This window comes from Orcinus orca, chromosome 10 (genome assembly GCF_937001465.1).
Source record: "Orcinus orca chromosome 10, mOrcOrc1.1, whole genome shotgun sequence".
Lineage (NCBI taxonomy): Eukaryota > Metazoa > Chordata > Mammalia > Artiodactyla > Delphinidae > Orcinus > Orcinus orca.
This window is the reverse complement of record NC_064568.1, coordinates 11,308,353-11,333,707: the sequence shown is the minus strand read 5'-3', so window position 1 is coordinate 11,333,707 and position 25,355 is coordinate 11,308,353. Positions and strand designations below refer to the sequence as shown.

The 25,355-nt window shown below is 40.4% G+C and overlaps 1 long non-coding RNA gene across 3 annotated transcripts in view; it reads right to left on the bottom strand.

The window, feature by feature from the left end:
* Positions 1–25,355, bottom strand: part of LOC117203193 (uncharacterized) — a 135,133-nt gene that overhangs the window by 100,742 nt on the left and 9,036 nt on the right. For all 3 annotated transcript variants that reach the window (XR_007469867.1, XR_007469868.1, XR_007469866.1), the window contains exon 2: positions 4,071–4,165. This is a non-coding gene — a long non-coding RNA (uncharacterized LOC117203193). The remainder of the gene's footprint in view (positions 1–4,070; positions 4,166–25,355) is intronic.

Sequence of the window (25,355 nt, the reverse complement as noted above, 5' to 3'; positions counted from 1 at the left end):
TCATTTTGAAGTTGATTTTTTAATAAAAAATAATAGCTCTCACTGGCCTAGTTTCACACTAATGATTTTTACAAGACTCTTTCCCACATACAAGTGTGATATGGAAAAAAATAATCTGGGAAGATTTATTTGCCTTGTATAAATTATTGCTTTTTAAAAACCACTTATAAGAGTTAGACAAAAAAGATTAAGATATTTCTGAAGCTCCTTTACACACAAATTATATATTTTTAAAAAAGATCATAGAAAAAGGAATCACACACCCTTCTAATAAAACATTTTCCATAACTCCTTTGCTTAAAGTCAAAAGAATGAATACTAAATTCTAAAATTATAATGGGGAGTGGACAAAAAAATTCCCAAGAGAGATGGAAGAAAACTGAATTCACATATTAAAATTCTATAATATCTATGGAGCCTTCACTCTTGTATTCTGGCTACATGGTAAGTTTACTATTGTAACAAAAGTGACAAATTCAGAATTACTTACCCAATGGCAAGGCGCCTATTGGTCAAAACTGCAAAATGTAAGGAATCCACTCTAATTCCGATCCTCTATCCTCTGGGTATCCAGTGCCCTACCACCATGGCACCCTGCCTTCAAGTGTCATCTAAGGCAGCATTCCATCATCTTGTCCCAGTTAAAACCTACTTATTCTACGTCCAATCCTTCAAGCCAGCGCTATAGGCAGAAAACCCGATAAGGTAAACCATAACGATGTGGTAAGGGAACCCAAAGCATTTATGTGCCACCACAGATTGTCCACTAACATATGTTAGCAGTGGCCTCTTAAAGACAAAGCCGTAATAAGAAGGCATGGCTGCATGGCTTCAGTAGTGAAATCCAGGGAGCACCGGAGGAGACAAAGGTTTTAGATGAAAAAGCAGAGCCTGCGGCACCCACAAAACACGGAAAGGGGAGATGACCAGTAGGTTTTTGGATTTGTGAGTCGGAGTCTCAGGAGAGAGATTTGGGCTGGAAAAAAACAGACTTGGGAGCATCAGCCCATGAATGATCACTGGAACCAGGACAGCATGAGTACCTCAGATTGTCCAAGAAAAGTGTGTCCAGTTAGAGGAGAGAATCACTCCTCTTGGCTTCTGCTGGTACCCTTTTGTCTGCCTCTCTCCCAGAGCCTGCTGCCATTCCGGCCACCTCCATTCTTTCTCAATCCAGCAGCAAGAGTGGTCCTTTTGATGACTTGATTCTTTTCCTCAAAACTCCCCAAAGTCCACCCCCATCTCCCTGAGAAAAGACCAAGTCTTGACAATGGCTTACAAGGACTACAGGATCTGGAGCCCATTGTTTCTCTGACCTCACATCCTAGGGCTCACTGCATCCCACCACCAGGGTCATTCTTCCTGTCCTCAGACACCCCAGGCTTGCTCCTTGCCTTAAGGTTTTTGCACTCTGTGCTCTCTGCCCGGGATGCTTTTCACCTGTCCTCTTTTTTTTTTTTAATTGGGGTATAGTTGTTTTACAATGCTGTGTTAGTTTCTACTGTACAGCAAAGTGCAGTTCCCTGTGCTATACAGCAGGTTCTCATTAGTTATCTATTTTATACATATTACTGTATATATGTCAATCCCAATCTCCCAATTCATCCCACCCCCTTTTCCCCCTTTGGTGTCCAAACGTTTGTTCTCTATGTCTATGTCTCTATTTCTGCCTTGCAAACAGGTTCATCTGTACCATATTTCTAGATTCCACATATATGCATTAATATATGATATTTGTTTTTCTCTTTCTGGCTTACTTCACTCTGTATGACAGTCTCTAGGTCCATCCAGGTCTCTACAAATGATCCCATTTCGTTCCTTTTTATGGCTGAGTAATATTCCATTGTATATATGTACCACATCTTCTTTATCCATTCCTCTGTCTATGGGCATTTAGGTTGCTTCCATGACCTAGCTACTGTAAATAGTGCCACAATGAACAATGGGGTGCATGTGTCTTTTTGAGTTATGGCTTTCTCTGGGTATATGTCCAGTAGTGGGACTGCTGGGTCATATGGTAATTCTATTTTTAGTTTTTTAAGGAACCTCCATACTGCTCTCCATAGTGGCTGTATCAATTTACGTTCCCACCAACCATGCAAGAGGGTTCCCTTTTCTCCACACCCTCTCCAGCATTTAATGTTTGAAGATTTTTTGGTGATGGCCATTCTGACCAGTGTGAGGTGATACCTCATGTAGTTTTGATCAGGCTCCCTGACTTCAAACTATACTACAAAACTACAGTAATCAAGACAGTATGGTACTGGCACAAAAAAAGAAATATACATCAATGGAACAGGTAGAAAGTCCAGAGATAAACCCACGCACCTATGGTCAACTAATCTATGACAAAGGAGGCAAGAATATACAATGGAGAAAAGACAGTCTCTTCAATAAGTGGTGCTGGGAAAACTGGAAAGCTACATGTAAAAGAATGAAATTAGAACACTCCCTAACACCATACCCAAAAATAAACTCAAGGGGCTTCCCTGGTGGCACAGTGGTTAAGAATCCGCCTGTCAATGCAGGGGACATGGGTTCGAGCCCTGGTCCAGGAAGATCCCACATGCCGTGGAGCAACTAAGCCCGTATGCCACAACTACTGAGCCTGCACTCTAGAGCACATGAGCTACAACTACTGAGCCCACGTGCCACAACTACTGAAGCCCACACAACTAGAGCCTGTGCTGTACAACAAGAGAAGCCACCGCAATGAGAAGCCCATGCACTGCAACCAACAGTAGCTCCCACTTGCTGCAACTAGAGAAAGCCCGTGCGCAGCAACGAAGACCCAACGCAGCCAAAAAAAAAAAAAAAAAAAAAACTCAAAATGTATTAAAGACCTAAATGTGAGACCGGACTCTATAAAACTCTTATAGGAAAACATAGGAAGAATACTCTTTCACCTAAATCACAGCAAGATCTTTTTTGACCCACATTCTAGAGTAATGGAAATAAAAACAAAAATAAACAAATTGGACCTAATGAAACTTAAAAGCTTTTGCACAGCAAAGGAAACCATAAACGACGAAAAGACAACCCTCAGGATGGGAGAAAATATTTGCAAACAAATCAACGGACATAGGATTAACCTCCAAAATATACAAACAGCCCATGCAGCTCAATATCAAAAACATGGAACAACCCAATACAAAAATGGGCAGAAGAGCTAAATAGACATTTCTCCAAAGAAGACATACAGATGGCCAAGAGGCACATGAAAAGATGCTCAACGTCATTAATTATTAGAGGGATGCTTTTCTAGATACCCACAGGTCAGTTCCTTTCCCTTTTTTAAGGCTTTGCTCCAATATCATAATCTCAGAAATGCCTATTCTGATCTATTCTTTCTTTAAATTCCCACTACCCTATACTCCCTACCCCCCTGTTCTGTTTATTTTTTCTAAAACACTTATTAACGTCTAGTTTTGTAATGATTTATTTTATTATGTGTACACTTACAAATTTCTCCAAGTGCAGGGAGTTTTGTTTGTTTTGTTTGCTAATGTGTCCCAAGTACCTAGAATAATGCCTGGCATACAGTAGGCTCAATATATATTAGTTGACTGTCAAATGAAATCTAAGAGAGAATCCTGAGGACTTGAACATTAAATGTTAGGCAGAAGATCAGCACGCACCTCTCCCCTCCCACTCCCCGCAAAAGAAATTGACAAGAAACGTCCTGAAAGACAAAAGAAAATTAGGAGATTATGATTTAAATGAATAAAAGGGAGAAGATGTTTCAAGAACAAAGAGGTGGTCAAGCATGTCAAATGCTGACCAAGAGTCAAATGAGATGAAGACTGAAAGACATCTAGTGGATTTAGTAACAAAGAACGTGTTCACCTTGGAGAGAGAAATTTCAGTGACATGTAGCTAAGACACATAGGAAAAATTTCAACAGAGCTTACTGAAAGTTAAGAGAAAAGAAAAGAAAAATTTAAACCATGAAATCATCAAGCTTATAAAGTACAGATATTAGATTTTACAGTTTGTTTCAGTTGTTGATGTATAACAAACCATCCCAAAACTTAATGATTTAAGACGGCAACAATTAGAGTATCACTCACGATGTGAGTTGGTTGGATTCAGCCGGGCAGTTCTTCTGCTTCACATGATGGCAGATGAGGTTGCAGTCATCTAAGGCAGCAGTCAGCAAACTTTGCTATAAAGGGCCAAATAGTAAATATTTTAGGCTTTCCGGGTCATAAGGTCTCTGTCATGGCTATTCTACTCTGCCATTGTAGTGAGAAAGCAGTCATAGATAATACATAAACAAATGGGCATGGCTGTGTTCCACTGAAACTTTATTTACAGAACCAGATGGCAAGCCACTTTTGGCTGAAAGCCATAGTTTTCTCACCCTTGATTTAGGGGCTGAGCTAGGGTGACACATCCAAGGTGGCTCACTGCTGCAGTGCCTTGTTACTCCTCAGTGTGGCTTCTGCATGTGGTTTGGGCTATTACAGCACGGTGGCTGGTTCCAAGAATGAAAAGTGGACGTTGACAAGGCTTCTAAGGTTTAGCCCTGGAACTTTCACACCAGGAGGCATGGTTCACTGGAGGCTACCAAATGTAACAGACAACCACACAACTCTCAGAGTTTTGCTTATTAAAGCTGTGCTCCATCATACATTCCATCTAGAGACTCTCACCTAAGGAAAAGACTTGGTGACTTGTAAAGCCATCCTTTCCATCATCAATCCTTTCAAGAGTTATTTTTTTTTGTACCATCAACTGAAAGACTGTATGATTTATTATTTTAAGACAGCCTGAGGAATTATTTCCTTTCCATTAGCCTGAGAAACTCTAGGTCTCCTGACACCCACCCTTGAAAATGCAATTTCCAACACACTGTACTTAAGCTATAAAGCACAACCCATTAAACTTAGATGATGAGCATGACACAAAAGGGGTATTAGTAGTAAGATGAAAACATCCATACTTAACTACTTGAAGATCTATCAGAGTGATGTTATTTTGCAAAAGTAAGTGAATTATAATCTATATGTTCTATATATTATATTCATATGTAACATATCATGTAACATGCATATAGAACATATAATCTATATGTTCTATATGTAATCATAAGTTATGTTATAATCTATATGAATAAATATTCATTTACTCTCTCATCAATTTAAAAATTATTTCTTGAACACTTATTAACTGTTAGATCTTTACTGCGTTGTGGTGATTACAGCCATCACCTTGTTCTTAACGCAGGCAGATAACCTATTAGGTAACCTTGAGCATACAGTAAAACAAAGACTGCATGAAATCAGATAATTTCCAGGGGACTGAAAAAAAAAGGGAGGAATTTAATTATCATAAAATTTTTGAACCACAGGAGAACTGAGTGCATATACATAATTTTAGGTTGATATTCTAGTGAACCAATATGGTTTGATGTATCCAGACTACTTTAATCAAATACTGTCATTATATTGATAAGAAAATAATACTTGAATACCTACGAGAAGAACTGATTCTACCCTTTAAAACTATGACCAAAAATTACTAAACATGCTGTCAGGGATGTGTGGTTGTATGCCAGGGCAACAAGACACTACCAGGTGAACATATCTCATCTTCCCCGTGTCAATTTTAGTTTAATATTTTGGGAGAAAAAATTTTAACTGATGAGGACTTTATAATTCTTATCACAATACAGTGAAATGACAAAATATTTTAAAGGCCTTTACAGGTGAAAATTAAAACAATCTCGGTTAAAAAACAGTCAGGTGAAAGTGGAAATAAAAACCACAACAGGAGTATTTCTTAAAAAAATAAAGCACTATATATGAGAATTTTTGGCAGACATTAGAGCAGTGATCAAAGAGAAATTCATAACCTCAAATACTTATATCCATAAAGATAAAACAAGTGAATGACACCCCAGCTCAAAAAGCTAGAAAAAGTCAACCAAATAACTTAAGGAAAGCAGTAATACATATTAAAGCAGAAATTAAAATCCCAGAAAAATAAGAGAACTAATTAATAGATGAAAATGGTTCTTTGGAGGTGAGGGGCACACTGGCTAACGTAAAGAAAAAAAGCATAAATATAGAAAAAAGAAAAGTGAGAAATGTCTTAACATGAAGGAAATTTTAAAAATCATGGAAGACTACATTGCACAATCAATTGTTACACAAACAAATTTGAAAACTTAGATAAAATGAATAACTTTCTAGGAATACAATTTTAAAAAATTGACCCCAGTAGAAAGAACATTCTTAAGCAGACATATTTCCATTAAAATTTTTAAGGACATTTTAAAGAACTACCCCATAAAAAAATCATCACACTCAGATAGTTTCAGAGAGGAATTCTACCTAATCTTGAAAATTGGAGTAATCGCAATGCTATGTGAATTATTTCATAGCATAGAAAACAGAAATGTTTAACTTTTGTATAAAGCAAGATTAACATTCCTACTTAAGCCTAATAAGTATAGCATATACACAAACTTAAAGATCAGTCTCACTAATATTGATATGAAAAAAAAAAACACCTAAATAAAACATTAGCAAACAGGATCCAATAACATGATTGAGTGGAATTTATATGAGGAGTGCAAGAATGGTTCGATATTAAGAAATCCTTTAATGTAATTGACCATATTAATATAAGAAGGATATTTGTATGATTGTTTTCAATAAATGCTGAAAAGGCTTTTGATACAATTCAACACTCATTCCAATACTAAATAAAATAGGAAGATGGATATTTCCTTAACACAATAAAAAAATACCTAAGTCCAAAAGCCAGCTTTCTATTTAATTGGGAAACACTAGAGACATTCCCACTAAAGTCAGGTATATGGCAAGGATGCCAACTATCTCTACTACTACATGTTTAACACCATATGTGAGGTATCAGCCAATGCAATTAGACAGGAGGAAGCAATTTGAATTATAAAAATTGGAAACTGAGAAGTAAAACTACATTTGCAGATGACATGATATTATACTTACAAAAGCCAAGTGGTCCAAAGATAAAACTAACTTAAACAAAAAAAGCAGTTCAATAATATAGCAGGATATAAAATTAACCTACAGAAAACAATAGGTACATATACACAAACAATGACCAGCTAAAAGGGGTAACAAAAACAAAACCCCATTTACAATAGCAACAACAACAAAGATAAAATATTTAGATATTAACAAGAAATGTGTAAAAGTTATAAGAAGAAATCCCATATGAGCATTCCTGAAACATGTAAAAGTATACTTCATGGAAAGACATTCCTTGCTTTTGGGAAGTATCACCCATCATAAATGTGTCACCTACCCCTAAATTGTAAATGTAATGCAATTCCAAAAAAAATACTAATAAGTTTTTGTTTCTGACACTGAACAAGTTGATTCTAAACTTCATCTATATGTATATTTTTTTATTGGGGTATAATTGCTTTACAATGGTGTGTTAGTTTCTGCTTTATAACAAAGTGAATCAGTTATACATATACATATGTTCCCGTATCTCTTCATATATATTTTTAAAAATAAAGTGCAAAAGAATAGGTAGAAAAATTGAAAAATAAAGGCAAGGCGGGAAGACTAGCTCTAATAGCATTGAAACATACTATAAAACCTCTATAATTAAAGCTGTGTGATATTGGAGCATAATATAGACAGACTAGCAGAAAAAATAGGAAGTCCAGAAACAGACCCAAGTATACACGGAAATTTAGCACTAGACTATATATTCAGGATAAATACCCAGAAGTGAGATTGATGGGGCAGAGAGGAAATATAGTTATTTTTAGATATTTAGATACTTTTAGATATTATTGCTTATTTTCTCATGGGCTCACCAACAGTGTGTCTTGTCAAGGTTTTGAATGTTTGCCACTTAGATAAATGAAAGTGGTATCTCAGTGCAGTTTTAATTTGCATCCTCTTATTATGAATGAAATTTAATCTTTTCATTTGTTCAAGAGCATTTTGCATATTTTTATATCTTCCTTTTTTAATGAAGGAATTTACATACAGTAAAATGTACAGATATAAAGTGTTCAGTTCAATGAACTTTGACAATTGAATACATCTGCGTACACACCACTCAGAACAAGATCTAGAATGTTTCTATCACCCCAGAAAATCCCCTTGTGTTCCTTTCCAGCCAGCCCTCCCACCCGCTCCAGAGGCAACCACTTTCTGATTTCTATCACCATAGATTAGTTTTGCTTGTTCTTGGACTTTGTGTAAATGGAATATACATTATGTGTATCTATTTTGTATATGTGTCTGATTATTTTGCTAAACGTAATTTTTTTAACATCTTTATTGGAATATAATTGCTTTACCATGTTGTGTTAGTTTCTGCTGTAACATAATTTTTTTGATTCATCCATTAATCCATGTTGAGCATTAGTTCATTTCTGCTTATTACTGAGTACAATTCCATTCTATGCATATAACACAATGTTTGCAAAATTAAATTTTATCCTCCATATGGTTTCTCATTGCTGAGGAATGGAGTTGCAAATATGGAAAGGGAGAAGGATAGAATGAATCCTGGGCTGTTTGATTGGAATTGGAGCTATCAGTGTGAACTCACAGCTTTGAATATGTATAGACAGATGTAGAATATGTGTGGGTATATGTGTGTATGTGCATGTATATACATAGATGTATTCCCTGGCTCTGACAGCATGGAAGCAGTGTCATACCAATAGTAATGAGTACACCCACCACCTATGCCTTGGTTTCTAAATACCATCCTTCATGAAAAACAATCAGTGCCCTTTGGAGAAATGGCTGATTCCAGGGCTGAGGCAGAGAAAGTACAAGGTCAGTCTGGAATATCTTCTGCCAGACATTAAGAGCACTCTCAAAAACTGACGTAGCTATCTCAAAAGGACAGAGGAGGTGGTGTGAAGGAACTTTCTCTGGCCAAACTTCAGACAATGTGAGCATCAAAATGCATAAAAACAAGAAGAGATTATAACACATTAAATTTTTAAAAATCCACAAGTCCCTATTGTTACTAAAAATAAAAACTAAATGTTGCATAGAGGGAAAGGTTTTTTAAAAGATAGAATAATACCAACTCAAAACTGTAAGAAGAAATGATAGAAATAGAAAAATCACCATTTTATAATCACCAGAGGAATAACTGATTCAGACAAAAATCACCGTAGTGTAGAAGGCTGCTGGAAAACAGGACATTTACGTGATCTCATATGAATTCCTTATTAATTATGCAGGGGAAATGTACTGTTATAATGGTGGACCCGGCAGGCACCACATTAACCAACTGATCAAAGTGAACACTGCCAATAACTGCACACACCGATATCATGTGTCCCTGAGGGGATGCACTGAGAAGTACATAGTATTCCATCCAAAAATGTTGAATCTCATCATAAGGAAAGAATCAGAGAGTTCCAATTTAAGGGACGTTTGGCAACTGGAGCTTGGGCTCCAAAAATATCAATGGCATGAAAGACAAAAAGAGGAGACTAAAGAAATAGGAAAACCAAATGCAATGTGTCATCCTTGACTGGATCCCAGAGCAGGGGAAGAAAAAAACAACAAACACTTTAAAGGACATTATTGAGATACTTGGGGAAATTTGAATATGAGCTGTATGTTAGATAATATTATTGCATCAATGTCAAATTTCTTGAGTATAATAATTAAATTGTGGTTACATAAGAGAATGTTTCTGTTCTTTGGAGGTATAACCTTAAGTACTTAGGGATGAAGTCTCATTGTACCTGCAACTAACTCTTAACTGGTTTAGAGGGGAAAAAAAGGGAAATATCTTTAGGTTCTTTTGTGTGTATCTTTCCATAGGTATGTGTGAAGAGAGAGAAATAAAGTGGATGTGGCGAAATGTTAACAACAAATCTGATGAAAATGGGTGTTGATTGTACTATTTTCTTTTTAACTGTTCTGTAGATTCAAAATAAACATTTGGGAAAAAACATTATTTTTAAACTAAATGGATTCAATACAAGTCACAAAATATTTTTCGTTTCAAACAGGAGACTTCCAAAAGATGTTTAGATTGACCATGCTTGCTTTGAGCTATGACCCTAGACCCCCAGGAAATAAACACTACCTTCAAGGTCACTTCAAGGTGAACAGTCCTTCAATGGGGAGGTTCAAGGAGCTTGGTTGGGGGGGGATAGGATGCATCCCTTTGGGGCTGGCTGGATGCCTCAGTTCATTAGAATAGGTCAAGGTCACTGCTGGGAGTGAACCTGTGTTTCATCTCCACAGCCATCTCTTCCAGTTCTTCTGGCAGTAGCCACTATTCCTTCGAGGAACTGGGATTCGCACTCCACGTGCTTCTGTTGGAGATGCCAATCATGGGACCCTGTTCCCTAGCCAAAGGATCAATTAGTAATCCAAGACTGGCCAAAACAGACCCCAGCCTCGTGGCCACAGAGATTAGCCCAGGGAAGGGTATGTGACCTAAGCTGGGTCCATCAGGCTCCTACCCTGATATTTTGTTAATGGGTGCTCACCTTCCTCTGGGTTCCTTTGGACAGGATAATGAAAATCTGGAGCTGTCTGTTCCAGCAACAAAAAGAGTCGAGACCACCACGCTCAGTTGCTGTGCTGTGCTGCAGAGTGAGGTGCTGGCTTTGCTTTGGCATCATCGTTCAACTCACTGCAGCTCCATGATTACTGTTCCCTCGTGGACCTTGTGACTGCTGGGTCACCTGGTCCTGATTTAGAGTTGTCTCACCTTACCCTCGGTTTTGTTTTCCACTGTTTCAGTTACCCTCGGTCAACCGCAGTCTGAAAATATTAAGTGGAAAATTCCCAAAGTAAACAATTCATAAGTTTGGGGGCGGGGGTTGTTTCTTGCCTTGTTTTTGTTTTTGCTGCACCGTGTGGCTTGCGGGATCTTAGTTCTCTGACCAGGTATCGAACCCAGGCCACAGCAGTGAAAGCACCGAATCCTAACCACTGGACCGCCAGGGACTTCCCAACAATTCATAAGTTTTCAATCACATGCCCTTCTGAGTCGCGTGATGAAATCTCACGCCATCTCGCCCCGTCTCGCGGTATCTCTCCCAGGACACGAGCCATCCCTTTGTCCAGCGTATCTTGCCCGTCAGCCACTTAGTAGGCCTCTCAGTTATGAGATCTATTGTTGAGGTATCACAGTGCTTGTGTTCAAGTGACCCTTATCTTCCTTAATAATGGCCCCAAAGCGCAGAAGTAATGATGCTGGCAATTCGGATAATGCCAAAGAGACGCCACAAAATTCTTCCTTTAAGTGAAAAGGTGAAAGGTCCCCCACTTAATGAGGAAAGGAAGAGAAATCATCTGCTGAGGTTGCTAAGATCTACGGTAAGAATGACTCTTCTATCGGTGAAACTGTGAAGAAGGAAAAAGAAATTCATGCTAGTTTGGGTCTCAAACCTCAAACTGCAAAAGTTACAGCCACAGTGCATGATAAATGCTTAGTTAAGACGGAAAAGGCTTTAAATTTGTACAATAAGGTATTTTGAGAGAGAGAAAGAAACCACCTTCACACCATGTTTATTACAGTATATTGTTATAATTGTTCTATTTTTCGTTATTGTTGTTAATCTCTTACTGTGCCTAATTTATAAATTAAACTTTATCACATGTATATATGCATAGGAAAAAAACAGTTTATATAGGGTTTGGTACCCATGTATCTGTGGTTTCAGGTATCCATTGGGAGTCATGGGATGTATCCCCTAAGGATAAGGGGGGATTACTATACAGGCAGCATCTCATGCCACAGACTGAGCTCTATTTTATAGATCACGTGGCACATATGCATGTGGGCACACGTGAGCACACATACACACTCCTCTGCAAAACGCCTTCTTATTTGCCGAATCCCTACCCTCTCATAGGTCATTCATTCTTTCAATAAACATAGAAGACCAACCGTGAACAGACATGGAATGCAGCGCTGTGCGACGGCGGGGCCCAAACACCACCCCGATTGCCAAGAACTCCCCCAAAAGGCTTATCAACACGGCTCCGTGGGGCCCACGCCTAGAGATTTTGGAGACACTCTGTGTGTATTTAACAAGTCACCCAATGCCTATTCCAGTCTGGAAAACACTGCAGGGGGAGCCAGGGAAATCCAGGTGAACGCGGCTCAGAGCTTTTTCTCAGGGGGCATTAGATTAGCGGGGACGAACGCAGCAGAAATCAGCGAGGCGTCCAAAGCGAACACTGCAGAGTGTCAGCGGAGGAATCTGAACTTAACCGGAAGCGACGTGCGGCGGGCTCTTGCTCATGGGTGCTCGCGGGGTCTCTCTTCTGGTTATCACGCCTGCTTTGTGTCTCAAAACAGTGCCTTCAGAGGGAGGACTCAGCCTGACTATTTCACAAGTTCACGTTGGCAATTGGGGAAATCAGGCCATTTAGGGAGGTGCTGCAGGTGCCTTGTGGTGGAGCTAGATGTGGGGTGACAGAGGAGTGTGAGTGTGCGGTGGGTGTGTTGTAGTGTGTGTGCATGTACAGCCTTACCTAGGGCTCTGGACCTGCATGCGTTCACAACAACCTTTCAAAACCATATGTTCTCAGCAAGGGGACAGTGCTGATGGGACCACATAAAGCTCTAGGTGAGCTTTTTGCCATATCAGAGTGTGCCGCTTATGGTAACCTTCTGGATGAAGATCACAGTGTGTTGTAATCATAATAACTGTAGTTTATTGGCCAAATTGTTACATGCCAGGGAACATAATAGCTGCCTTTTGTAATTCTCATTTAATCCTCTCAAGAACCCCCTGAAATCAGTACTATTATCCTTATTCGACAGATGGGGAAATGAAACTTAGAAGCATTAGTACAACCTTTTGTTTGAGTTCTTGAAGTGTGTTAGTAAGTGATCCTTAATAGATATTATAATCTAATGTATATCAATTAAGTTGCAAGATGTTTCCTCAACTATTACTTATTTGACAAATATTTATCGAGCACCCCTTATGTGCCTAGTTCCCTGCTAGATGTTATAGGAAAAATTGAAAAGTATCATAAATAGCTCTCTCCTTAGAAGCAGTTCATTTGGTCTGGAGGTAAAATCATAAAAGGATATTTTTGTGAGCTACTTTCTTTATCTGTGTTTCACTTTTACAGCAATAGTACTTGGACTTGTAGTTGTGTAAGTCTCTGCTCCTCCTTTGCCCCCTAGGGGTAAGGAAAACCATTTCACTCACCTTTGTATTCCTAGCACATAGTAGGTGTCTTATCAATGTTGGTTGAATCAATGAACTAACTGTTCGTCTGGGAGTTGGAAGGTATGAATGAACATTCTAACCCTTTCCTTATTCAGAGGCTGGAGGGTTTCGTGCAACTTGCAAATGAACCCAAACCCAAAATAGAACACAGCTATTATTCAGCAAAAGAAGTTTTCAAAATAATGAGTATGTTCCATATGCAACCATTCTGAGGTACTTTTTAACCAACTTCCCTGAATGTCCCACGAGATGCTAATACGTTTTTCTTAAAAAAGAAAATAATTCCACAGTCAAATACATCTGGGAAATGCAGGGCTCAGTAGGATTACAGGATTTCGTTTCTGCAGGAATACTCAGAGCCCATAATAGAGTACCGTGTACTGTGTATAAACCAAAAGATGCAGATGGGGAAATGAAGACTATACCATATATGATAAGCAATATTTTCCAAATTTCTTTGACAGTAGATTCTTTGGAGGAAGGGGTGAGGGGAGTAAAAAAAGAGTTAATTGCAGGGCTGGAAGTAGTGTGAAGTGAGTGAGACACCTAGGGCACAACATTCAAGAAAGCCCCTACCTGTAATGTAAGTTGGTGCAGCCACTGTGGAAAACAATAGGGAGGTTCCTCAGAAAACTAGAAATAGATTTACCCTATGATTCAGCAATCCCACTCCTGGGCATATACCCGGACAAAACCATAATTCAAAAAGATACATGCACCCCTATGTTCGTAGCAGCACTATTCACAATAGCCAAGACATGGAAACAACCTAAATGCCCACTGGCAGATGAATGGATAAAGAAGATGTGGTACATATATACAGTGGAATACTAAGCCATAAAAAAAGAAAGAATGCCACTTGCAGCAATATGGCTGCAACTAGAGATTATCATACTAAGTGAAGTAAGTCAGAAAGAGGAACACAAACACCATATGATATCGCTTATATGTGGAATCTAAAATATGGCACAAGGACTTCCTTGATGGTGCAGTGGTTAAGAATCCGCCTAACAATGCAGGGGACATGGGTTCGAGCCCTGGTCCAGGAAGATCCCACATGCTGCGGAGCAACCAAGCCCGTGAGCCACAACTACTGAGCCCGGTGCTACAACTACTGAAGCCCGCATGCCTAGAGCCCGTGCTCTGCAACAAGAGAAGCCGCCGCAATGAGAAGCCCGCGCACTGCAGTGAAGAGCAGCCCCCGCTCACCGCAACGAGAGAAAGCTCGCGTGCAGCAACGAAGACCCAACTCAGCCAAAAATAAATAAATAAATTTATTTTAAAAAATAAAATAAAATATGGCACAAATGAACCTATCTATAGGACAGAAACAAACTCACAGACATAGAGAACAGACCTGTGGTTGCCAAGGGGGAGGAGAGGAGGTGGAGGGATGCACTGGGAGTTTGGGATTAGGAGATACAAACTATTAGATTTAGAATGGGTAAACAACAAGGTCCTACTGTACAGCACAGGGAACTATACCCAATATCCTGGGAAAAACAATAATGGAAAAGAATTATTTTTAAAAAAGAACGTATATATGTGCATAACCGAGTCACTTTGCCGTACAGCAGAAATCAGCACAACATTGTAAATCAACTATACTTCAATAAAAAAAAAAAAAGAAAGCCCCCACCTGTGCAAAACCACTTGCACAGCCCAAGAGTGAGCACGTCCCTCAGTGTCACACCCTAGGTGCCTCACTGCCTCACCCGAGCCCCACAACAGAAAGAATGCCCGATACGACCACTGAAAGAACTCTGCCATAAACGCGATTAGGGAAATGTTCTCTGGCCACTCCTCATTTGCAGTATCTAGTCAGGGGTCATCGTTTTAAAGAGACAAAAACATTTCTGGACCTTCTTCCATGTGTTCTATAGTGATTCTGGCTCAGCTTAGGGGCTGTGGAGTCTTTTCCTGGCCCTGCCCAAGAGGCAGAGCCTTCTGTGGAGGGCTGGCCAAGGGCACCAGAACCCAGATGGTGTTCTGAGCAGAGCCAGGCTGCCCCTTTGAGCTGGTCCAGGGAAAGGAAGTCCAAATGGAACTGGTCTGTTCCACACACCGGAAATCACTGATTGCTCTGTTTCTTTCATTCTTGAAAACAGCAGACGAAGAGAAAGTCAATAAATGATTCCTTAATGACTAGGACAATGTTTGGGGCTCAATAAACAGAATGAATGAATGAGTGAATAAATGAATGTATGAACATATGAATCAGATAGAGGCCCCTGCCTTCTTTTTAGAGTCTCTCTTCTGAGCCACATGTTCTGCTTAGATCTTTGCTGTTTTCCATTTGTACACTCTCCTCAACGTCCCTCCCAGGGTAAAGCCCTGTTTGATCTTACAGCTAATGACTAAAGCTGGTTGGGGCAGAGAGCCTGAGAACAAATTGTTTGTTCAAGAAAGTGTGTACATTCTACAAACTCACTTTCCTTCCCTCTCCCATTTTCTTTCTTCCTGTTTCTTTTAACCCATGAAAACAATCATCTTGAAAGTTTCACAGTGGCATACACTCAGATGCACTTAGGATACTCGTGAATTCAATGTCACTATACCTCTTATACCCTCTTTTTTTTTTTTTTGGTTTAAGTAAAAAAAACTTCAGGGGAAACCCAATCCAAATAAATGTAGTAATATATATAGCTTTTCAAACGGCATGCTGAAATATCAGGTAACAAACAAAGTTTTGCTTGGTTATCAATCTAATTAGACTCTAATACAAGCAAGTGATAGGAGATAGTTCTACATTATAGTCCAGTTCATGGAAGAACTAAGAAGCAGAAAGTGCATATCTGTATAATTAAAACAGCTACTGCGTTTACTAAATATCTACATATTCCCTGGGCAGGAATTCGGGTTTCCTGAGAGGGTGCCATTAGGATTTTCACACTCCAGGTCGAGAAAACTGAAAGAACCCCTGTGCTTCTCAGGACCTAATTTGACTCATTGGTGTCAATCGTGGCTATGCCTGTGTTGTCACATGAAATGATCACTTTGTCTTGCCCCTCATTAATTTTCTAATATTCCTTCTCTTTTCAGTATTTGCATTTTATGAGATCAAACTCTTTTAAGTAACAATACATATTTTCCCTCCGTGACTAAACATTTCATCTAGCACTTATGATGCTAGTAACATGTTCAATACCTTCTGTAATCACGTGGTTGAATCACTGAGGAAACATGCAACATGCCCAGCCCTTAAAAGTCACTAAACCTTACCCTCCAAACTGCAAACAGTGGAGATCAAAAGTTGTCCTTTTTTTTTTTTTGCAGTACGCGGGCCTCTCACTGTTGTGGCCTCTCCCGTTGTGGAGCACAGGCTCCAGACGCGCAGGCTCAGCGGCCATGGCTCACGGGCCCAGCCACTCGGCGGCATGTGGGATCTTCCCAGGACGGGGCACGAACCCGTGTCCCCTGCATCGGCAGGCGGACTCTCAAACACTGCGCCACCAGGGAAACCCAAAAAGTTGTCCATTTTATATGCTGCTCTTGCATTTTATCTTTGCATATTTTTCAGGGACCCTTTCACAGCAACACATAGAAGCAGAGAGAAAGGAAGCACCTTTCCGCGTGAGAAGAACCTTGGATTCTACTCCTGAACAATGGGTGGTATTGGGTGAAAGTATGAAATTACCAAAAGCCCACGAAGCAAGTCTTTTCTACCTCTCAAAAATGTAGCTGGCGTAACATCAAGGCTGTGTACAAGGACCCCCTCGGGCTCTTGTGCCAGGACAAAAAAATCTCTTGTGCCAAATGAGGAGGGAAATATGCCCTTTGAGTTCGAGTTGACTTGTTTATGGAAGGAGGCAAACAGCATGGGTTTTAATCCCACGTGCGCTGCTTTGCTGACTCAGTTCTGACGAGTCACATTGCACCTTAACTCATAAGGGTTGGTTTCCCATCCAAGAAGGGCAGTTTTTAATTGGTCACACCATTTTGCATGGCTGTTTATCCTCAGGTGATTTCAGTGTGGTATCAGATGTTCTAAGAATCTGGTATTAATACAATAACAAAAACTGCCTCAGGTAATTGACTTGGCTTAACTTGTCCCATGCTGGTGATGGCACTGCACATCTTCCTAAATTACCATAGGTGTTCGGTTTGGTTTCAAAGGGTATCCCTCTAGGCAAAGTGAATTGAGGAAGCCGAACTATCAAACAAAATTCTACAGTATTGTAGATAATTGAGTTTAACTCATAACAAATGCCAAGGTACCAAAAAACACCTAGGTATTACTATTAAATAAACTGCAGATAATCTGGCCCTTGGCTACCAATTCAACCTCTTCTCGTGTCACTCATCCTTCAGTTATGACCCTCGAATCACAATGGTCTTGTAACTGGTCCTAGAACATGGCAAGCCCCTTCCCATCTCAGGGCCTTTGCCCTTGCAGTCCCTTCTGTTGAATGCCCTTCTCCTGGCTAGTCTCCAATGGCTGGCTCCCTCTCATTCCTTAGGTCTCAGCCTAAACATTCCATCATCAGAAGGGCCAGTGGCCTCCTCATCTCTTGCCCCATTATTTCTCTAGGAGCCTTGTTCATTTCCTTCATGGCAGTCATCATATTCAGAAATTAATTGACTTTCTTTGTTTACTAATTTATAGTCTGTTTCCTCCCTCCAGGAACATAGAGATCATATTTCTATTTCCAGGACCAAACATAGGAAGGCGCTTGCTATGGGCTAAATTGTGTCCTTCCCAAATTCATATGTTGAAGCTGTAACCCCCAATGTGATGATATTTGGAGGTGGGATTTTACAAGGTAATTAGTGTTTAGATGAGGTCATGAGGGTGGGGCCCTCATGATGGGATTAGTGCCCTTATATGAAGAGACACCAGAGAACTAACTCTCTCTCTCTTTCTCTTTCTCTCTCTGCCTTGTGAGGACACAGTAAGAAGGCACCTATCTGAAAGCCGGGAAGAGAGCTCATGCCAGGAACCAACCATGCTGGCTTCCTGATCTTGGCCTTCCAGCCTCCAGAACTGTGAGAAAATAAACTTCTCTTGTTTGAGTCTCCCAATCTATAGTATTTTATTATGGCAGTCCAAGCAGACTAATAAAACATTCAATAAATCTTTGCTGAATGAATGAATATATGACCTCCTGTATGTCATCAACGGTTAACTACATTCTATAATCTGAATGGTCCTGGAATGATTTTTTAAAGTGTCAGTTGGCCAGGGTTTCAGACTCTATTTTTTTAGTCCATTGTGATGTGGAGCTTTATTAAACACACGCCTACCTTTCTTTGCTACTCTTATCACAAATTCCTGTTACTGCTAAACTTTATTGAAAGATACATCCAGGCAAAGTCCATATGCACAGTTGGCTACCAGATCAGATGTTGTCACTAGCCAGGCTTATCCATCAAAGAGCTTTTACTTTATTTTATTAAAAAAAAATACTGGGCCATTGTTTGAATAGTTCAAAAGTTTCAACACCATGTAGGCAAAACCACAGAGCTCTGAACACCTCCATGGAACTGCATGATTCTTTGTGGGATGAATTTATACAGGTTTATTCTAAAAATTTCCATGACTTTTCTTAGATTCTAAGGGAAGATAGTTTAAAAATGGGTCTAATTTTTTTCTAGTCATCACAATCCTTATAAACATTCATTCACATTCCTCAGAATCATCAATTTATCTTTTAATATACTTTAAAATCTAAAACTTAAGATTTTATCTATTTATTTAAAAGAAAAGTCTAGTGGGTTATCCTGGACAACATCACTGTGCTGGGGAAGGGTGATATAGGTCAATGTTATCTTTTTCTGGGCAAGAAGCTCAGGACTCTGAAATTGTTTCCCTGCTTGCTGGTCCAAAGAGCAATCAAGAGTTTGTATATAACACGCACCCAGTCTTAGAATCTGAGGTCACCTTCAGTACGTTTTGCAGAGAAAATGATTGTACTATTAATATCCAAATTACATCTATGGGCCTAAAGGCTTAGATATGCTAACTTATTACTGGCACACTACCAAGAAAAATACACGGTGTCAACAGATATTAACAGAGTCATTACTATGTGCCAGGCACTGTCATCAGGATTTTAAACACTGATCTTATTTGATCTGCAGAACGACCCTATGAGGTAGCTACTATCATGACCCCATTTTACAGATGAGCAAACTAAGGCTTTAAGGAACGCACAAGAGACTTTCATCCATGTCAGTCTCACTGCACCAAAGTACTGGCTCTAACCTCTAACAATATTATCCAGCTTTCTCGGACCTCGTAGCCTCATTTATCAATCCCCATTTAATGAAAGTCTTACCCTTCTAGAACACTGCGATAATTGGCTACTGGTCAGCCTTAAATTTGTCCCTGCCATGGGAGAAAAGAAAGGGCCCTACTCAAGAAAACAAATAGTGTGAGTGATGTCTGAAAAAACCTGGCTTAAGTACTTAAGAGAACAAATTATTTTCCAGTTAAAATGCCCGTTTGTAGGAGAAAAAAAAAGCATGACAATTTTGAATAATTCTTATCTACTCATTAAACGGTTGCCGTAGGGAAATGTATGCAATATTCACTTAGCCTAGTTCAAGTTTCTTATATGCTTCAAAGTAATAAAATCATCCATGAGAACTGTAAGCTTCTTGAGAGTCCAATCATGAGAATTTTGTTCACATAGCCTATGTCTGGTACATGGAAAACTCTCAGTACAATCCTCCCTCAGAATCCGCTAGGGATTGGTTCTAGGACACCTCCCACCCCCACAGATACTAAAATCTGAGGATGCTCAAGTCCCTTATATAAAATGGTGTAGTATTTGCATATAACCTATGCACATCTTCTTGTAAACTTTAAATCATCTCTAGATTACTTGTGACACCAAATACAATGTAAATGCTATGTAAGCAGTGGCAAGTGAGGGGCAAATTCAAGTTTTGCTTTTTGAAACTTTCTGGAATTTTTTTCAGTGGTGGGGTTGAATCTGCAGATGTGGAACCCACAGATACAGAGGGCTGACTGTAAATGTTTTGGTTAAATAAATGCTACAACCCCTTAAATTTTCTTTAATTAGCTGCTATTCAAACCTCAGACTACCTCCCTCTGCATGTCTGTGAGTGGTAAAGTTTTATTAAATTGAATCCTTATCTTCAGCTAGTTTGTCATTATTGTCTAGATTTCTCCACGCTTTCTTCCTAAAAGGTGGTCTGGACCCTAATCATCTTTGTTTGACATTAGCGCTGCATTGGTAAGTTCAGAAAATGAGGGAAAATGAATTCTCTCTTTTTACGATGCATGAATTCGTTCTGTATATAAGGTAGGACCAATAGCTAATATCAGAGCTATAAAATTTCAATTGGTAAGTCTCTTCTGGTGAAAATAAACAAACAAACCTGGTCACTGGAAGGGGAGGTGGGATTCAGGTGCTAATTTATAACCATTCAATGAGTGTTCTCTGCAATTGTCAGCGCTGGCACTACCCAGCCAAACTTGGCTGGGTTCCCTAATGCTACCCAAACCCTCTCCCCATATCCTCTCCTCGTCGTTCTCTCCCCATGGAGGTGGTGCTCCACGGACTTAGGCAGGTTTGAGCCCAGAAGTGTAAAAAGCCTAGTTTCCTATGGCAATGAACCACCTCTGACCCTAGCTCCCAGCATGGCAGCTGCCCACTTCAAGAAAAACTTAAAACCCCATCCAGGGCTTCCCTGGTGGCGCAGTGGTTGAGAATCTGCCTGCTAATGCAGGGGACACGGGTTCGATCCCTGGTCTGGGAAGATCCCACATGCCGCAGAGCAACTAGGCCCGTGAGCCACAACTACTGAGCCTGCGCGTCTGGAGCCTGTGCTCCGCGATGAGAGAGGCCGTGATAGTGAGCGGCCCGTGCACCGCGATGAAGAGTGGCCCCCGCTTGCCACAACTAGAGAAAGCCCTCGCACAGAAACGAAGACCCAACACAGCAAAAATAAATTAATTAATTAACTCCTACCCCCAACATCTAAAAAAAAAAAAACCCATCCAAAGAAGCCTGCTTCTCACAAGGTTTCCTCAATACTAAAATGTCACTTTTCTCTGCACCTTGCATGACTCTAAGTTCCATTTTTATTCCCACCCACAAATGAAGGTGTACATTCTCTAGGACCTTGCTATTCATATATCATCAGTATGATCTGGGAGCTTTGTGAGGAATGCAGAATCTCAAGCCCAGCCCCAGATCTAGAAGGAGAGAATCTGAATTTTAATAAGATGCTCAAGAGATCTGTATGCAGAGTGCAATGTGAGAATCACTGCCCTAAGAGACATCGGAGGGAGGGGGACGTTCTCCGAAGAGGAAACAACAGACTTCGGTGCAAGTCTCTTCTTCTAAATAAATGTCACTTGGTGGGTGCCCAAAGCATCTCTTCCTTCTTTGCCTTAGCCTGTGTGTGTGTGTGTGTGTGTGTGTGTGTGTGTGTGTGTGTGTGTGTGTGTGTGTGTGTGTGTGTGTGATGAGCACTTTAGCACCTATTTGATAGATCTGAGTGCAAACCTTTACTATCCTCTATTGTCAGCTCCCTGCGCTGGCTTCATCTTTCAAATTTTCAGTTACTACCAGTTCGTTTCTTCCTTCTGATCGCTACACACCTTCTCATCTTTAATAAGAGGCAGTTATCTGGGCGATTTCTGCTTACAGGTCAGAGGTATAGAGTTGCAAGAGACTGTCATTCTCACCCTAACAACCGAAACAAGCCAGGTAAGCCCAAAATAATCAATGGCTTTTAAAACCCATCAGAGAACTGAGGGCACCAAAAAATCTAAATGAACTCAACTCAAAGTGACAAGCTCTCCATAAGAGAAAAGAGACCCAGAGCCACTTTTGCCTCTGGTGGAATGGCAGAAGGAGGAAGAGTTTGTGATCCGTGAGGATAAGATGAACTCAGCTGAAGTTTCACCAAACTTGTAACGGCTGCCTGTGGGCCGAGGAGCCGTAGCCACAAAGCGAGTCTGCACCTACGCACCTAACCTGTCCTCGGAGCCCGCACACAGGGTTGGAAGTAGTTCACCAAAGTTGTGGGCAGGGAGGGAGGGCTGAGGAGGACTCCTTGAGGCATTTCACAGAGTCTAGGGAGCTGCTAATGCCTGCAAGGAGCAAAAGGTCTGGAAGAGGGCTTCCCTGGTGGCGCAGTGGTTGAGAGTCCACCTGCCGATGCAGGGGACACGGGTTCGTGCCCCGGTCCGGGAGGGTCCCACATGCCGCGGAGCGGCTGGGCCCGTGAGCCATGGCCGCTGAGCCTGCGCGTCCGCAACGGGAGAGGCCACAGCAGTGAGAGGCCCGCATAACGCAAAAACAAAAAAAACAAAAACAAACAAACAAACAAAAAGTCTGGAAGAGATTTCCAGGGGGCGCAGAAAGCAGGGGACAAAGGTCAAAGAGAAATCAAAAAGCTATCAGCTGTAAGGCAGACCGCATGTACCTGTGGCGAAAGCTCTGAAGTACGTGGATCATCTGATGACAGAGGAACTTATACATTTCTTTTTTTTTTTTTTAAGAATTTTATTTATTTATTTATTTATGGCTGTGTTGGGTCTTCGTTTCTGTTCGCGGGCTTTCTCTAGTTATGGCAAGCGGGAGCCACTCTTCATCACGGTGCGCGGGCCTCTCACTACTGCGGCCTCTCTTGTTGCGGAGCACAGGCTCCAGACGCGCAGGCTCAGTAGTTGTGGCTCACGGGCCCAGTCGCTCCGCGGCATGTGGGGTCTTCCCAGACCAGGGCACGAACCCGTGTCCCCTGCATTGGCAGGTGGACTCTCAACCACTGCGCCACCAGGGAAGCCCCTATACATTTCTTAAAACAGGCTTTTTCTGGGTTTGGGCCAAGTTTTTATTAGAATGCAAATCCAGTCTAACATGGTTCCATTCAGATAGGACCTAAGAAACATCTTCATGGAATTTGCTGAACATTTTGGACCCTGCTTTGCCGCCTTCTCCCCTAAAATTCCCTCCTCATCTCTTACATCAACTCTTTCCCCTCCCCCTTACCTTCATCTCTCTGTTCACCCTTCCTGTCTCCTCCCTCCCTGCCCCCCTTAACCTTCTCCCCTCCCCTCTCACTCCCCTCCCCCATCCTCCTACCCACTCCCTCCTTCCCCTCCCCACCTGTATTTCTAAGTGTTACCCACCCCACCATCTCTTCCTCGCCCCCTTGTTTCCCAGAGGCGGTATTTGGTATTTACCTTAATAGACTCATTGCTTTAATTTGTTCATTTTTCCTCAGTGAAGACTCATGTCAGTGTTTCTCGGAGAGACCCCCTTGTTTATTTAGGGAATATGAATTTGAACTGGGACACTCACCTCACGTGAATATAAACTCACTATGTAAGTGTTCACATATGTAAAACATATGTAAATTTTCACACAATACAGGAATCTAGCTACTAAAAAAAATAAAAAATAAAAACGGGCACGCGGGGCAGTAAGTAGAGCAGGGAGAGACCTCCCACAGGTCTGAAACCTGTTAGCTTGGTTTTGAAGAATAGGCAGATCTCAAAAATCTTGCCCGTGCTCAGATCCCAGCCCCTGCTGAAGGGAAACTCCTACCTCACCCTCAAAACATTTGAAAGCAGTCGTCAAGTGAATCAAATTCAAGCTACAATTAAGTCCAGATCCAGATCCAGTACAGGTTAGATTGGCTCAGCCTCTCATGGGAGAAGAGGCTTGCTCTGTTTGGAGGTATATATTATTTACTTTGTATTTTACTTCTCTTTCCTGCAAAATATTCACCATGCAATGAGAAATTCAAGACCTATGGAAAAGGAAGCAAATGTGTCTCATGGTTCATATAAGAAAGAAACAATAGAACCAGATCCAGAAATAGCTCAGAGGTTGAAATTATCAAACTGGGGTATTAAAATACAAAATTCCTATGATAGAAAACTATTAAAAGATCTCATGGAAAGGAAGGCAATATGCATGAAGAGATGGGGAATTTCAACAGAGTAGTGGAAACTAGAGAAAAGAACCACATGCGAATGCTGGAAATGAAAGACACAAAATCACAAGTAAATTCATTATATAAACTTAGTAGCTGACTCAACAGCAAAGGAAACTGAGCAAACTGAGCATCTGACAATGTTTGAACTAATTTCAAACAACCCAACATACATGTAAATGGCTTCCCAGAAAGAAGAGAAGAGGGGCAACATGGCAGAAGAAATCACTGAAGTTTTATTGCCTAAGACTTATACAAACTGATGAAAAATATCAACTCACAAAACCAAGAAACTCAGCACATGCCACATAGACTAAACACAGAGAAAACCACACCTAAATAAATTGAGCCAGACTGCTGAAAAGCAACAGTAAGTGGGAAATCTGCAAAGCAGCCAGAGGGGAAAAGAAGACATAAATTTACCGCTAACATACCAAGAACAGGTGACTTTTCAGTAGAACCAATGGAGGCCAGCAGAAAATAGAACCTCTTTAAAATGCTAAAAGAAAAACACTGTCAAATTCCATATCCAGTGAAAATATATTTCAAATATACTTCCAAAGTAAAAATGAAATAAAGTCATTTTCAGGCAGAAAATCTGGGAGAATTCCATCTCCAGCAGACCAACACTTCAAGAAAAGCTAACATTCACTTTTCAGAATGAACAGAAAGGAAACCAGAAGGAAACTCAGAACTGCAGGAAGAAGTGAAGAGCATCAGAGAGGATACATACATGGGTAAATGTCAAAGACCTTTTCAAAGTAATATGTCTACGTCTATATCTATCTGTGAATGAATAACATTTTAAAAGACTATTGACTATTTAAAGCAAACAAGAAACAATAAAAACAAACCCAAAATATTGTGACAGTTATAGCATATGTAAAGTGTAAGATAACAAGGGCACAAAGGTCAAGAGGAGGAATAAATAGAATTATATTGTTGTGAGGTTCTTATACATCTGTCAAGTTGTATAGTAGCAAGTTTTAGCATACTATTTGAAGGTAAACTGTCGTAACTTAAAGATACAGAGCATAATCTCTAGAGCAGAGATTTCCAAAGTATGCTTCCCAGATATATATCATCAGCATCTGAGAACTCAAGTGCAAATTTTTGAGCTCTATCACAGAATAAGAAACTATGGGGGTATGGCCCAGAAATCTGTGTTTTAATAAGACCTCCAGCTGTTTCTAATGCAGGTAAAGTTTAAGAACTACTGCCCTACAACAGCTACTAG